Source organism: Carlito syrichta, unplaced genomic scaffold (assembly GCF_000164805.1).
Source record: "Carlito syrichta isolate Samal-C Ts95f unplaced genomic scaffold, Tarsius_syrichta-2.0.1 Scaffold214639, whole genome shotgun sequence".
NCBI classification, from domain to species: domain Eukaryota; kingdom Metazoa; phylum Chordata; class Mammalia; order Primates; family Tarsiidae; genus Carlito; species Carlito syrichta.
Window position 1 is genome coordinate 389,105 of NW_007158735.1, and position 16,169 is coordinate 405,273.

Consider the following 16,169-nt stretch of genomic DNA (forward strand, 5'->3'; position numbering starts at 1 on the left):
GAGGTTGTTTTCAAAGAGCAGGCTAGGAAAAAAGCCAGCATCCTATCACTCCAGGGCCGATGCGTTTTGTCTAGGAAGAAGGGGTGTGTTCATCAACTGAATGCCCGTCTTCTGAGAGACTCTGCTAAACACAGGTGTCTCTACATAAACCTCAGGTTCTGAAATGAGGCCTGTATGTACTCTTAATCATGGATAAATTGGTCCCTTCACTCATTCATTCAACAAATATTTCAGGATGTCAACACAAGGCACTGTTCTAGATTCTGGGACTGAAGCAGTGACTAAAACAAGCCAAAAAAAAATCTTTTTTTTTTTCTTTTCCCTCATGGCCCATGTAGTCTATTGAATCAGCAGAGGTTTTGTTGAGCCCTCACAGCTACGGTGTTAGGCACCGGACCTTTCTTTGAGGCCATCCTAGGGTGGGAAACAAAATCCCCCTACTGTGGTTTACTTTGCCAAGATGGCAGTGGGAGCTGTGGGCCCCCTCCACATGGCCCCCGCCAGCACCTCTCACTCCCCCCGCCACCTCTTCTGGTCACTGGGTCTCTGTCCTGCCCATTTGTATGCGGACTCTGACCCTTCCTTGGTCACAGGCTGGAGAGTAAATATAAAAAGAAAAGGCAAAGCACATTTCAATTGAAATCCCCAAGGAAACTGATGTGATTGCTGAACAGAAATGGTTCCAATAAGGGCAGAGAGGAATATTGCTTTTATAGCTTTTGGGACATAAAACATTTAGAAAATGTGATTGACTGGCAGGGTCTAATTTATCATTTATCTCATTCCCTCTGCTCTCACACTCTCTGTCTTGTTCCCCACAACACACTGGCAGACACTCACATGCAAACTTTTTTCTGCTTTTTGCTTCCCTTTCTTCTTCTCTCTCAGAGACTTGGATTTATCATCATTCTGTTAAGCAGGAGAACTCCTGTGGCTATTTATAATTAATGCTCAGAAACCTGCCAATCCATTTAATGACACTAGCAGGTCATGGCCCCCTTATAGCTCTCCATTAATCATCATTAGAACAGCTCTGAGTTTTTACATTCTTTTTAAATGTTAATTCACCTCTATAATGCTTCTTTTAGTTAAAACTGTAAAGGGAAAAGTGGCTGGTGTCTCCACGCTGCCCGCCTGGGAATGGTGTGGTGGAGTTGATAAAGTCTGGTTGATTTCCTCTGCTCTTTTCTCCTCTGACCCCTGTCCTCACTACCAGATGTCAACCCAGTTTGTTCTTTGGTTGCCTAGAGTTATCTTTTTTAAAAATGCCCAACGGCTTAAAGTTCTGGACAAATAAGCATACTCCAATATCTTTGGAATCCCAGGGCTCAAGCAACAACAACCACCTGTGAGAAGTTTCTGATTTACTCACTAAGATCCAATGTCTTGTTGTGGTTCTGTAGCTCTTAAGATGATGGGGCTTAAAGGGTTCCAGATCTAAGCTGAGGCTAGAATGTCCATGTGATTTCTCAACACTCAAGAATATGCTAAAGAGGAGCAGATAAAAGGGGGGTATATAAATGATTGCCTCCCTTCCTTTCAAGAGAGCTGGCACCTTGCTCCCTGTTTGCCACTGACGGGCTATAAGACTTTGAGCAAAACACTCAACCTCCCTCCTCATCTACAAAATGGGGGCCATATCTGTCCTGCCCAATGAGAAGGGCTAAAGCTATAAAAATTTAGTGGCATTGAAATCATACTAAACTTTTAAAACCATTCTCAGTGCAAGGTGTCAGTATCAGTACAATTTCTTGCCTTTCTCTGCCACTTTTCTAGAAATATCTTGATCTCATCTACAGCTGTGTGCCAGCAGCCTCCATCCCCACATATGTGTGTGCCTTCAACCCCCCAGGTCTGTTGCATGTACAGAAAATAATATTTTGAATCATCAAAATATATATGGTGAAAGAATGTTAAATTGGGAATGGTAACATAAATTTGAACACCAGGTCTGTTATGTATTAACTGTGCAACTCTGAGCTGCTTACTTCACCTCTCTGAACTTCATTTCTTTTAAGACTTCATATCCTCTTGCCTAGTAAATCCTGTGATTTTACTGCTTGCTTATGAGCCTTCTCAGGGAGCCATGCTGTGACTCAGGCCTAACCGGGAAAAACTGGTCCCTTTTTGACCATCAGAGCTCTTACATTTCCCTTGTCAACTGACGTGCTCCAGAGTTTAGGGCTCTAACAAAAGCAAACAAAAACAGAAGAGGAATTTAATTTATTTTTGGCGAATTGTATGATTTTTCTTGGTACTACTCATCTTCATGCTAGACATTTGGAACCATATACTTGCATTTATTTCTTCAAGCCTGCTTCAAATTCGCATATTAATCTGAGAGGCCCCATCAGGGCCTGTAGGTGCCAAGTACTTCAATCAACTGTATTCTTTAATCTTTTAAAATATTCCTCTAAAGTATATTAAACTTACACATGGGTAAACGGAAGCTTGAAGTGGCTCGTCCAAGGTTGCTGTAGTTTGTAGATTGCAGGGTCACAAGTCAAACCTAAATTTCATGAATTTAAGCCCAGCTTTTAGTTTTGTATCACATTAATGTGTTTTGTCTACACCCCCCAGCGTCCTTTGGGTGGGGATGAGGTTATATACCTCGAATGGAATAAAGACATGCCCTAGCAGTTGTTCCTGTTGTGCTATGAGTCATAACTAGCTACCTATGATTTGAGCTGACAACCTCCTTTCCAGGGTTGATCCCTAGTTGTGTTTAAGTTTCCTTCAGCATTAGGATGTATGAATAGGCTTCCTTGATTTTTCTTTGAGAAAGTTCTCCAGCTATGCCTTGTCTTTTTCAGTCTTCATACCTGTCCCCTTTTCTTACAGGCATAGTCATAGTCAGCTTCCCCTTCCCTGCAGAGCATCACTGGTACTCTAAGTAGACACAAGTCCCCAAGCTGGACTTCGGCCATCTGTCTGCCCTTCACTTGAGAATGCACTAAAATCTGCTTGACAATTATGTCAGTACAAAGGGCAGAGAGGACTGCATGTCAAAAAGCTGTGTAAAATTCATTCTTCCAAAGGTTGCATCAAAAATACTCTGGCCAAAAAGAGCTCTAACAGCAAGTGAGCATGTGTCATCTGCCTCTTTCTCATCTGGCTGCTTTTTCCCTATTAGTGGATTTGTGTTGGTTTTTGCTTGGTACTGACTTAATAACAATAAGACCTTGTAATCATGCGACACTGTACACGTTTGAAAGGGCTTTCATGAATCTATTATATCTTCAACTCTTCATGACAGCAGTTGGATTTTAGTATTGAAAGGGCTTTGGAAAACATTTAACCCAACACTCTCAGCTGATTATTATTGATGTATTTTGTTTAGTTTAAGTAATGCATTCTTATTAAATATAATTTGGGAACCATACAAAAGTAGTTTTAAAAAGATTTAAAGTCACTCATGCACAATTACATTTAATGTATTTCTTTCTAATTTTTTCTTATTCTCTGCCATGGCTTTTATTATATAGTTATAATCATATCATTTATATCTCATTTTTTAATTTTAATAATAGATCAGAAGCAAATTTCCATGTCGTTACATAGTATTAGAGAACATCATTTTAATTGGTTTCATTATATTACATCAAGTAGATGTACAGTACCATTACCCTATGTTTGGACATTTATGTTGTTCTAATTTTTTGCTGTCATAAATAACATTACAGTGAACATCTCCATTATCATGGCCTTATTCCAGTTTTATGATTATTTTCTTAGACCAGATCACTCGAAATCCTATTACCACCAATACTCATATTTTACTCAGGAGAAACTGAGGTACAGAGAAACAAAGTGACTCCAAGTCCCAAAGTCAGAATAGCAAATCTCAGACCAAAACTCAGGTCTTTTGTCTCTTGATTTCACATTTCTTCCATTATATAGTGATTCTCAGAATTTCTAATAAAGGGCTTAAAAATTTCATAAAATTAATTTTATTTTTAGTACCCCATGATTGAAAAAAATTATAATAAAACTGCTATAAATCTAGTTAGAAAAACAATGTGTATTCAATTAAACACAGCACATCCACATGTATTCAGAAGCAACATGAGTAGTACAGTACATGCTGAGAAAGATGCATTACAGCTGGCAACAACACTTAATATGCGTATATATCCTGAACCCCTATTAAAACCCCCTTTTCACCTTGCACCCTAAACTAGGATACATTGCTCTCTAAAAAGAAGGCATCCTTTGTTTTCTGCCAGGATGTTCATTCCAAGCTAGAACCCAGGGGGAGCACAATTATTTCTCTTTGAACCTCTTCTGCCCTCCTTAATTTACAGGGATAGCTAGAGAGATAGACAAGAAATGGAGTCACTATTCTGAACACTGAGAACTGGAACAATCCTGCAGTGAGTTTGAGGTACAGACTTTGGGGCTTTACAACCTTAAAAGATAGTCTCCAACAATAATAGTAATTTAGATTTGCTGACTGCCTACTAGGAGCTAGGTACAATCATAATTGCTATGTATACATTATTTCTGTTCATTTTTATGACATTGCTATATTTGTAATAATTCCATAGATGAAAAGACTAAAGAGGACAGAAATTCATTTGACGCAAAAACTAAGTAATATGGCAGGGGTTTGAACCCTAGAAGCTTAGTCGCCAATGCTATACTCTTGCACTCGGCACATGGAGCCCCTTTCACCCAGTGTCCTCAGACATTTGAGAAGAAGTGTGATAAGGCAAGTCATGGTCCTTATGTGGTCAGCTCTTGTCCTAATTCTTATTACCCATTCAAGGCCAATTACAGAAAGAGATACAATAGAGAATTCCTGGCACCCTCCTGTTTACTGGCTAGCTATCCAGAATCATTGAGATGGCTCTTCCACTTGCCTAGAAGTTAACGGGTGGTTACCAAGGCAGTAACTTCTTTTGACCAGGGATCTGTGTTCTGACATGACTAGAAAAAGAACTATTCGAAGAACACGGTTATAGTATTAGATCGGACCCCATGAAACTGCTAATATTTAACCATTTTGAGTACAAAAACATCATTTTCATGAGGTTTATTCTAATATATCCTGTATTTGGAAACTGATGGCCCAAACACAGCTCATCATTGACTAGCAGCATGTTGCAGTAATGGAAGAAAACTAGATATCTAGCCACCCTGCCCATCCCCCAACCAGCATAGGGATGCTACAAGGAGTCCCTGTAAAACTGAAAGTATTGCAGAATGAGAAAGCTATAGATGAATAGATTGTCCCTTCTCAATAATCTCTACTATTTTTCAATAGATTGTCACCTGTCCCTTCTCTCTAATGTCCCCTTAGTTTGCCTGTTGTCCTGAAACAATTGCAGCTCGATTTCTGTTACCACTAGCTTTTGGAGGACTCAGTGTTGGGGCTTTTATCTCCGTGCTGAAGACCATGCTCATCTTCTGAAACACAAAGCACCAGAGAAACTCTATCCAAATGCACATTCTTTATTCCTGGGCCATGTCTCCATTTTAAATTCCTGTAGTGAGAGTCAAAATCATGGGCTTTAGAAATAGAGAGACCTTGGTTTGAATCCTGATTCTACAACTTAATAAATTACCTTGATCAGTGTATTTATTTTCTCAGCTTTGGTTTTGTCAACTAAAATATGACTTTGATGATTAAATTCCAGAATAGATGTAAATGTGTTGGTGCTTTGTGGACATGGAACACGTTGTTGTCCTTCTTGCTTTCTGAATCTGGTAACCAGGAAGAATACTAGAGAAGAAAATCTAAAGTTTCTCTTTTCACAAAGAAACCCTATGTATTAAACTGTAACTTGGTGCCTAAGTTCCAACAAGTGTAGATTTGCTTATGTTCACAACATATCAAAGCATTTGAAATAAGGAATGTTCTAGAAAATCTAGGACATGTGTTCTTTATTATTTCGTCTCTTTTTCTTCCTTGAGCACTGAATAAAAGCAGATTCTTTTTCCTCTACCTCTGGGTCTAACTCTGGGTCTTTTAAGTTTCTGGAGTCTGATACTGAATCTCCCTAACAGTCTGTTCCTTCTTTTCCACAGAAATAGAAAAAAGAGTGAGGCATGCATTGAGTCAGACAAAAACTTCCAGGCAGATAGAGAGAAAAAGTGATAGGGGAAGTGGAAGAGAAAAAGATAGAGATAGAATTCTATATTTTAGAATTCCAAAAGCTAAAAATATTTTGCCTTTTATTTAAAAATCGTATAGGTCTTATAAAGCATACCCATGCCACACAAGGAATAAACTCCCAGGTCATCTAGCTTTACCTAATCCCACCAAAGGTCCAAATTCCATCAAGCAATCTGTAGCATTTGAGAAAGTGTGTTTTGTCAGGGTAGGCTATTGGAATATCTCTTCTTAATTGTTTTCTTTGGTTAAAACACAGATTTTGAAAATAAGTAGGCAAAGTTTTAAATCCCTGATGGGCCCTCTACTGGTTGTATGACCCAAATAAATTATTTAACCTTATTAAATGAAGCTATAATACTGTTCTCTTAATGTTCTTACAAGGATGCATGAAGTAATAGATGATTGTGCTTGCTATATGAGGGAGGAACCCCCCCAGAAAACAGAATTGTCTTTTGGATAGTGTGGTACACTTGGAATTTGTTCCTCCAGATCAAATGGTCAACCAAAGTTTTTATTTGGATGTTTTGAGTAGGTCCTGTCACGATTTGCAGAAGAAATGTCCAAGTTGTGGCAAACAGGTGACTGGTTTTTCCACCATGACAATTCACTTACCTACATGGTACTGAGAATTCAGCAGTTTTTGAACAAAAAAGTCATGACTTCCATGCCCCACCCTCCCTATTCACCTGACATCTCCCTGAGGAACTTTTTGTTTGTTTGTTTCCTTGGATGAAAAAAAGGTCCTCAAAGGAAAACATTTTGCTGATGTGGAAGAGGTGAAACAAAAAATGGCAGAAGCACTAAAAGGAATCAAAACTGACAATCGTTTTGAGCAATAGAAAAAGCATCTCTGTATATATACTGCATCAAATGAAGAGTACTTTGAAGTTGACTGAGTTTTGAACATGTAAGAATAAATACACAATATTTTATAAACAATTTCTGGGATTTGGGGGTTCCTCCTCATATAGTAAGTATTCGATAAATTGGCATTATTTTAATTTCTGATATCCAGATGTGCTAGTAGTGCTTACTTCTTTCTCTGTCTTCCATTGCATATCCTTCATGCCTACTGTCTTTCTCCTCCCTGAGGATATTGAGAATTTGAAAAAAATGTTCTACTTGAGACATATAAAAATGGTAAACTGAAGGAATTTCCTTCAGATATATTTTATCATCAAAAACTTCTTCATTACCCATAATTATTCTCATCATTATCTGAGTCAGGTTGCTGGAGATATTTGTATATATGTGTGTACATGTGTTTTTTAAACTAGGAGCTTCACCAAGAGAGAGACTAAACTGTAACTAACGGCCGCTGCTTGGTCTCTTAGTTATGGATGCAGGAGTGACTGTTAATCACGTCTTGCTCAGTCATCAGAGTCTTGGCAAAAGGCACCCTGATCCAATGGAATAGCATGCCCTGTTAGCTGGGAGTTATAATAAGATTGTTTCTGGTTTTAGTGACAATTTTGAAAAGACAGCTGGCAGGAACTGGGTAAAGGGTCTTCATTGATTTAGGTGAATGTGAGCATTTGACTTCACAAAGCCCTAAGCATAGATTAGATTCCAAGATAATGCTATGGATGCAATACCATGAAAATCACATGTCAATTATTGTGATCTCTGTTTCAATACTCAGCACTGTACACAAGAACATCTCTAGGAGTCACAACTTACACTGAGGCATTCAGAAGAGAATGGTCAGTGGAGATCATTTCTTCTCTTCCCAAAGAAGGGAAACTAAGTCACAGGGAAAACAAACTCAAATGTTGAAGGATTCTGCTTGCCTGGTGGCCAAATGCGGTTTGGCAGAAGAATTCCCCTGGGTAGGTCAAAGAAACAGGAAACTAAGGGGACAAAAAGAAGTCACATAGAAGATGGGCCACATTAATAGGAACTATTGGAAAGCGCAAACCAATTGGGAGATCCAAGCTCATCAATTAGCTCCCAGTGCATGGCCACATAGGAGGGAAAGATAGGCAGAACATAAGCCTGGAGAGAATGCTGGTATCTAAAAAGAAATTATTAAAACAAAGCATAAAATCCAGGATAAAAAGTACAGGCAGAACGAGATATCCTCTGGCCATACGAGAACTATCGAATCTTTATCAGAACTCTTATTAGACTTTTATAGCATCTGCTGTAGTACCCCAGAGGCGCTCGATGGAAGTGATCAAAGGGCCACATCATAGGGCCTATGAGGACTGTCATGAGGAAATAGCATTGTTCAGCAGGAGAAAAAAAGTTAAGGGGTGACTTAATAAAGTTCACAATTAAAATAAAAGATACTCCATGTGGATGACAAGCAGCTGTTCTTCATTAGGCTTCGGGGACTAAAGAAGTCGAAATCCAATTTAATTATAGTAGGAAAAGTTTGGACTGCATAAAAAGAAATGCCAACCAACCCAGTTACAACTTCTTCCACATTCTGAGCCCTTTAGACCACCTGGATTGCCATTGTTACCTGATAAGAAATACTGTTTGCTTACAACCCAATCTCAGGTATACCCTCTTTGTGCTGGAAGTGTCTGTCCCTGCTGTGTAAAATAAGGAGACACTCAATGGAGGGAGTAATGGCTCATCAAGGAAACACATCACCTACAACACAGATCCCCCAGTTTTTCATCTCTCTTATTTTCACTTCACACCTTACTTGGTATAGATGCTTTGGTCCTATGATCACTCTCACAAGCATCCTCAACTCCCTGGTTCCCTTTTTTCTGTTGTATTTTTCTGGCAAAATTTTAAGTCTGTTTGAAACCACCTACCCACTTTCTCTGATCCTGAACCTGTAGAGTTCTAGATATTGCTGGAAATTAAAAAAAAAAGGATGTGATCCAGTGTCATTTTAAAATCTCAGAGTAACAAAATGTAAATGGGTATTTACCACTGCCCGGGGATCCCAACGTGCATTCCTAGGAGGCTTGCTTTTCTTTCCTTAGAGACATCCAACTTATATCTTCTCCCTTCTCCTCAAAACGTTTATAGTCATCCAAAAATCTTCTTATTCCCATTTGTGGTGAGTGACTCATATTTCATTGAGGAAATAGAAGCAATCAGGAACTAACTTATCTTCCAGATACCAAATTCCCAATACACTTGCCTCTCATTTGGAGACCAATACTTCACTCCTGTTACAATGGAAAAATATCCCTTCTCATTTCAGAGTTCAACTTCTCAATTTATGCTCTGTGGCCTCTACCCTCTCCCTCCAAGGACTGCAATCTTGCAATTATCTTCCTCTTTCTTCTACATCATTTTTTTCCCTCTCCACTGGTTCATCAGCACACAAAGCTCCTCTAGTATCTCCTGTACTTAAAACAAAAGCTATAACATCAACAGCCTCTCTTGACTTCACAACTTCCTTCAGCTACAGACACATTTTTCGGCTACTCTTCCCAGTAAAGCTTCTCAAAAGAATGATCTTTTTTTTACTCCCTTCACTTTTCAACACTCACTCTTCAACTCTCCAGTCTGGCATTGGTCCATACCACTCCACTAAAACAACTGTCATCCAGGATATCAGCAACATTTATGTTGTCAAATACAGTCGTCAATTTCCAATCTTTAATTTACCTCACAGTCACAGTTGGCATAGTTGATTCTTTCTTCCTCCCTTCCTCCTTTCCACCCTTCCTCCCTCCCTTTATTTCTTCCTTTTTTTCATTGTTCCTCTTGATTTCCCCAACATCACATCCTTCTGGGTTTCTTCCTACCTCACTAAACATTCTTTTACTGTCTCTTTTGCTGCTGCCATCTCCTCTGTGTTATCATACATGCTGGATTGCCAAGGGCCTGGTCTTCAGGCATTTCCTCCATCAATTTACTTTTTTGAGTGATTTCATCCAGTACGATTATTTCTATAACCTCTGTATACTGTGACTACAAAATCTGTATCTCCACCAAGACCTTGCCCATAAACACCAGATTTATAAAGACTTCTCAAACTTGTATCATTTTGTCCATTCTGTTACCAATATTTTCTCACATTTTCTTATTTCTGAGATTGAGACACACCTAACACATACAATCAATGGCATCTCATAATCTCTGTCTGCCAAGTGGAGAGGTTTAGTTACCATTTCCTATACTTGCACGGACTTAGTCACATTTTTCCTCACTTTGTTGAGTGATAGGCATTGTTGGTACTACATGTGTTAGGGTTAATTGCCATTTAAAATTCTTTCAAAAAAATGATTCTTTGAGTCACACAATGATTCACCATTGAAATAAAAATTATCACATACATAGAAAACGCATGGAAACAGAACAGCGGGGTGTAAATTTGATAATAGGAAAGTACATATTTGTCTGTGGAAGAATGACCACAATACCGTATTCTCGTGCAAAATAACAATTAAGCGCTTTATGGGACCAAAGATAGAAAGAATGCCCACAGCTGACAATGTTTGTTGTTGAGATACATGAAATGTTGCCTGTCACATTTCAACCTATGGCAGGGGAAATTGCCAAATCCCTTAAAATAGCAAGACTTCAAATCAAGAGAGGTTGCTATGACCAGTTGAAAGTGTCCCCCCCCAGCCTTTGTTGGTAGTACTTAAGCTAATTGTACATCTTAGAATAGATTACTTCTGCTATGTGATAAAATACATGTTTCAAATGGAACTTGTTATTTCACCGTCTTCTACCCCATTGGGAGGATGTTCTTCCCTGAGTGTCCCCTAACTCAGTTAAGTGCACACTTCTAAACACAGTGCTAAAGCCCAAAGCACAGGAAATATCCTTGTCCTTCCCCTGTCTTTACCCCAACATCAAATCTGTCAGCATTTTTCTTGTTATTTCTACCTGCAAAACATATCTCCCATTGATATGTGTTCCCCTTTGCTCCAGTGCCTTTGTCCAAGGCATCATGATGTCTTGCCTCAATTAGTCCAGAAGCATCCTGTTGGGTTTGCTGTTTCCACATATTCAACCCATCCTTTACCTCACGCCTCCTACAACCCATTCTTTAAACAGCAGTCTACATACCTTCCAAGCATGTGTCTGATTTTGTCACTCCACTTGTATACTTAGACTGATATCCACTCTCCTCCTCTGAAGTCTTTTGACCCTTCCTACCTCTGAGAGACCTTCACATATTTCCATCTTCATCAATGAGTTTGCTCCAGTAACCCTGTTCCTCCTTCTCATTCTTAAACTTGCCAAGTTTAGTCTTATTTCAGGGACTTCACATTTGCCATGTCTTTCTTTTCTTCTTGGAATGTTTTCCCTCCAGAGTATCTGCTGCTGGCTGCTTTCCATAGTTTAAATCTCGGGGAGGTCTTTCTCTTCCACCCTATGTAAGTGTGCCCAGTCCTTCTCTGTCACATATTTTGTGTAACTTCCTGAAACTTTCTACAACTATTTTGTTAGCTTGTTTACTTGTGTGTTGTTTATTTCCTCAAAAGAGAGGACTCTCTCATTCATCACTGTATCTTTATGACTTACGGTAGTATCAAGTAAGAAGTAGATAATTGCTTGATAATACCAAGACTAAAGAGGGAAAGAAAATTTACCTTTTTTCTTTTTTTTAGGAAATTAGTGTCTCTGAATGTAAGAATGGTATCATCCCTCCAGGACATGAAATATACCTCTCGTCTATGTGAAAATTGGGACAAGTTGTTTAACCTAATTTATCCTCTGGTCCTTTGTTTGTATAGTGGCCATAGGGAAATTCTTATCTCTCTGGGGGGTTTTATGAAGTCAATGAAATAATTTATTCAAACAAATATTTCTCCACAAAGGAGATCTCACTACAGTAGTCCCCACTTACCTGCAGAGAATATGTTTCAAGACCCCCAGTGGATGCCTGAAACTACGAGTAGTACCAAACCCTATATATGCTATGCTTTTTCCTATACATACACATCTATGATAACGTTTAATTTCCAAATTAGGCACAATAAGAGATTAGCAACTATGACTAATAATAAAATAGAACAATGATAACAGTATATTATAATAAAAGTTCTGTGAATGTGATCGATCTCTCTCTCTCTCTCTTTTCTCTTTCACTCTCACTCTCTCTCTCTCTCCCAAAATATCTTAATATACTACACTCTCCTGTTTTTGGACCAAGTTGACTATAGATAGCTGAAAACACAGATAAGAAGGTACTACTGAATATTGCTTTTGGAAGGGGAGAAAGCTCTTTCCCTACTCCCAGAGTGCACACATGTCCTCTAGGAAAATGCATAGATGTACATGCATAACTAAATTCATTGAGCAGCTGCAAAGACCACAGGTAAAGATGCCATCCTCATGTAAACGTCAATTGTTACATTAGTTCACATCGAATCTGTTTTCAAGTTGATTAAAACAACTTAGAAAGTTAAGATATTCACTTTTCACAGTTAAGAGGATAGAATAATATTTATGTTTTAAATATTTAAGACCCACATCTATCTCAACCTGCAGGCACTGACTCAATATTTTCTTGATCCCAGAATCAGGCCCACACCACTTTCTGTGGCCTGAGGGTCTCTGGAGAATAATTATAAGACTGGATTTTTTAAAAAAGAAAAAAAAATCCAAGGCTCTCAGGACAGGACCTTGGTGACTCAATGGGTCTTCCATGGGATTCAGTGAGTTTTCATCCTAAGCAGATCTGTAATATGGCCAGAAAAAAACAGTGTCACAAAGACAGCCCTGTGTGCTGGTGCTGTCCTTTGCTTGTCATTTTGTATACAAGGGTTGCATACAATGCCCTGGAAAGCAGCGCCTGGTGGAATTGTGAAATAGTTTATAGCAGCACCCAGTCTGCAGACTCAGAAACCCAGTGACCAAGGACAAAGAGGGAACATGTAAAATGTACGTGGGAAATATTCCTTAGGCTCAGGGGAAGGGGACAGAGCCACCAGGGGAAGAGAAGAGCAGGAGAGATGCTAGAAAGCAGAACACAAGCGCTTCCAGTCCCTTCTCTGCTCTCCACTCTGACTTTGTCATACTTCCTGCCTTAACTCAAATACTAGCGAGTCATCCCTATGAATGGATGTGAAGGGGAAGGAGTCACTTCCCTGGACAGTCTTTCCCGCGGGGGGTTTCCTGCCTCACAGCTCGAACAGGGCTGGCTCCTGGGCAGGGAGAGAAGATGCTTTCTGATGAGGTTTGGACCCGCCCTTTCCTCAGAGCAAATGTGCCAGTAGCATTTGGGTTAATGAACTGTGCCTTTTAATAAATGGTTCTTATCTCACCAGAGTGGTGCTAAATTGTCAGGATTTTAAATTAACTTAATAGTTTCGTGGATGGTACTTATTCACTGGTTACTCTGAAAGTAGTGCGGCCCCCAGCCAGGGCTTCTTATTGAATTATGCAACAGTTAGTTATTTCATTTAGGTTTAAGGGGAAATGTTTAGGATTAATGTGCAATGCCTCAATGCCCCCCTTAATGGGCATTTCCAGGCCTCCCCTAAACTAAAAGCCCATTATTAATCATTGGGTCACTCAGTGTTCTGCAGACTGCGAGAAAAGATTGCTCAGGCCTGGGAATGTCCAAACAGTTTCTGGAAGCATCCTCCACTGCCAAAAGAGGGAGACAAAATGCCTGTCTTCCTCTTGCTCATTTGTGTAAAATATATACTGAGATGAGCAAATCCCATTCCTGCCTGCAAGAAGCTTACATCCATTAGAAAGTAGTGAGAGCTACAAGAGAGGTAGTTATGAAATTCCTAGACTTCTGAAGAGAAAGAAAATTTCCATTGTGCAGATGAAGAAACTGGGGCTCCGAGGTGGTAAATGCCTTGACCAAAGCCATACCACTTTGGGCACAAAATGATTCGAACTCAAGCCCAAGTTTGTTTTCACTGTTTTCTCATATTCTCAGCTAAATCACTCCACCCTGCAGACACACCAGCATCCAGATTCATCTACAGAATTTTGGCAGGGATGCCATCCTGCCTTTGTGGAGGGAGAGGAGTCACATGGTCAGAAATACTTCCTTGGACAGTCTTCCCACAGGGCTTCCTGGACTCCCAGCTGAGACAGGACTGACTGCTCCAAACCTGACTTTATTTTCCAGTGGTGGGTGAGCAATTCATTCAACAAGAAAAGTGCCCCAGTGGGATTCTATCATCATCCCAAAGCAGATTCACCTGAAGCATTGGAAATTACCTTTGGGAAAAACAAAAGAAACAAGGCAGCATGTGGTGAGTGTCAATGCTGTGTCAAGCACAGTGCCAGGCAGAGACTGCAGCAGATGCAGGGTGACTAAGACATTATCTGTATCCTCCAAAGCATTCAGGACCAGCAGAAGAGGAGCATTGTCCTCACCAACTGGTGACACATAAGCCATGACAGAAATCACTGATGTTGGCACACAACTGGAGGCAGGTGTACAGCCAAATACTAACTGTGAAGTGAAATATAGTCAAGATTGCAAAGTATAGCCAGACTCGGTGGCTCAGCCTGTAATCCCACGCCTTTGGGAGGCTGAGGTGAGTGGATTGCCTAAGCCTGAGGGTTCGAGACCCGCCTGTGCAACTTTGCGAGACCTCATCTCTACATAAATCAAAAATTAGCTGGGCGTGGTAGCGCGCCTGTAGTTCCAGCTACTTGGAAGGCTGAGGCAGAAGGATCACCGGAGCCCAGCAAGTCGAGGCTGCGGTGGCCGGTAGCGGCCACTTCACTCCAGTCTAGGCGACAGAGTGAGACTCCAACTCAAAAAAAAAAAAAAAAAAAGATTGCAAAGTATTAGCACCAAAAACTTATTTGGGAAGCAGAAGAAGGAAGGAGCATGCATAATGGAGGTTGAGAATGGACACTTACCGGTTTGCTCTTTGAGTCCTCAGTCAAGTTCCCCCGAGTGCCCGTATCTATGGTACAAAGGGGTGTTGGAGGGGACTTGGAGACAGGAGCAGCCTTTGAGCTGTCTTCCATGCAGAGGTGCACGAGTCCCAAGGTAGTTAACTGGGACCACCCTGCTGGGAACTTCAGGTGTTTCTGCCCCGGGCAAGGACTTTACTGTGACTGAGGAGAAACAGAAAACAAAACCAGGCCCTTTCAGCTTCTCCGCTGGTCCCTGGGAGAGGCACCGGGAGCCTGCTGAGTGGAGTGACCTTGAGAAGGTCGAGCAGGCGTCTGAAGTGGTGCAGCAGCACTGGGGCAGGGGAGCGGCATGAGCCATAAAGGAAATATTGTCTATAAAAGACCCGTTTTCCCTTTCTTCTGAAGCAAGCACAAGGCACTGACTTCATTTTGCATTCATAAAGCCTTCCTTTGGAAGCGCCTTTAAGAACTGCTGCGGGAAGCTTGAAGAAACATGTTGGAGGGTCAAATACACATCTCCTTGGGCTTTCTTTCATCTGTCTAAAAAAACAAAAATCTCTCCTTTTTTAATCGCCTCCCCCCTGTAAAAAGGGCTAATCTTTTGTTAACAGCTGCCTCCCACAGCACAGAATCTCAGCAATTAATATAGAAGAACAAGGGAGAGATCTGCAGAGGAGGGGACCCCAGCTAAAAAGGAAAAGAGACTGGGAGTCAGGGAGGAAGAATGTAAGAGGAGAGAGGAGGAGCTGGCCAGTTGTCACCTCAGCATTGAGGAAGGGGTTGCAGCCGCGGTAAGGTGCTGACCGAGCCATACACTAGCCTCAGAGAAAGTGGCTTATTGGGTTCAGGGTTTGGATGCAAGTTTACAAATGTGGCCCAAAAATCCAAAATAGTTCCTTCAAAGAGGGTGGAGAGAAGGGATTTCAATTGGTCATATCCTTCGGACCTCTACTTCCTGAGATCCTTCTGTGAGCCCTTGCATCAACCTATCTTTTTGTAATTATTTTGTCTTTGATAAAAGGGTGCATCCTTTATCTCTTTGTAAACAAACTCATATTTTCCCAATTTCTGATTATGGGCTTAGCTTTAGGATTACATTTTTAACACAAAATGTGCTACTACCTTGCTTAAAATCCTTCAGGACTCTCCATAGCTCCTCACATAAAACTCTAGTCATTACAGCATGCTTTAAGGTTCTTGAGTCCTGAATTTTATAAACCTTTTCATCCTCATTTGCCAACAAACTCTTCTCCTTATGTAACATACTACTATCCTTGTCACTGGA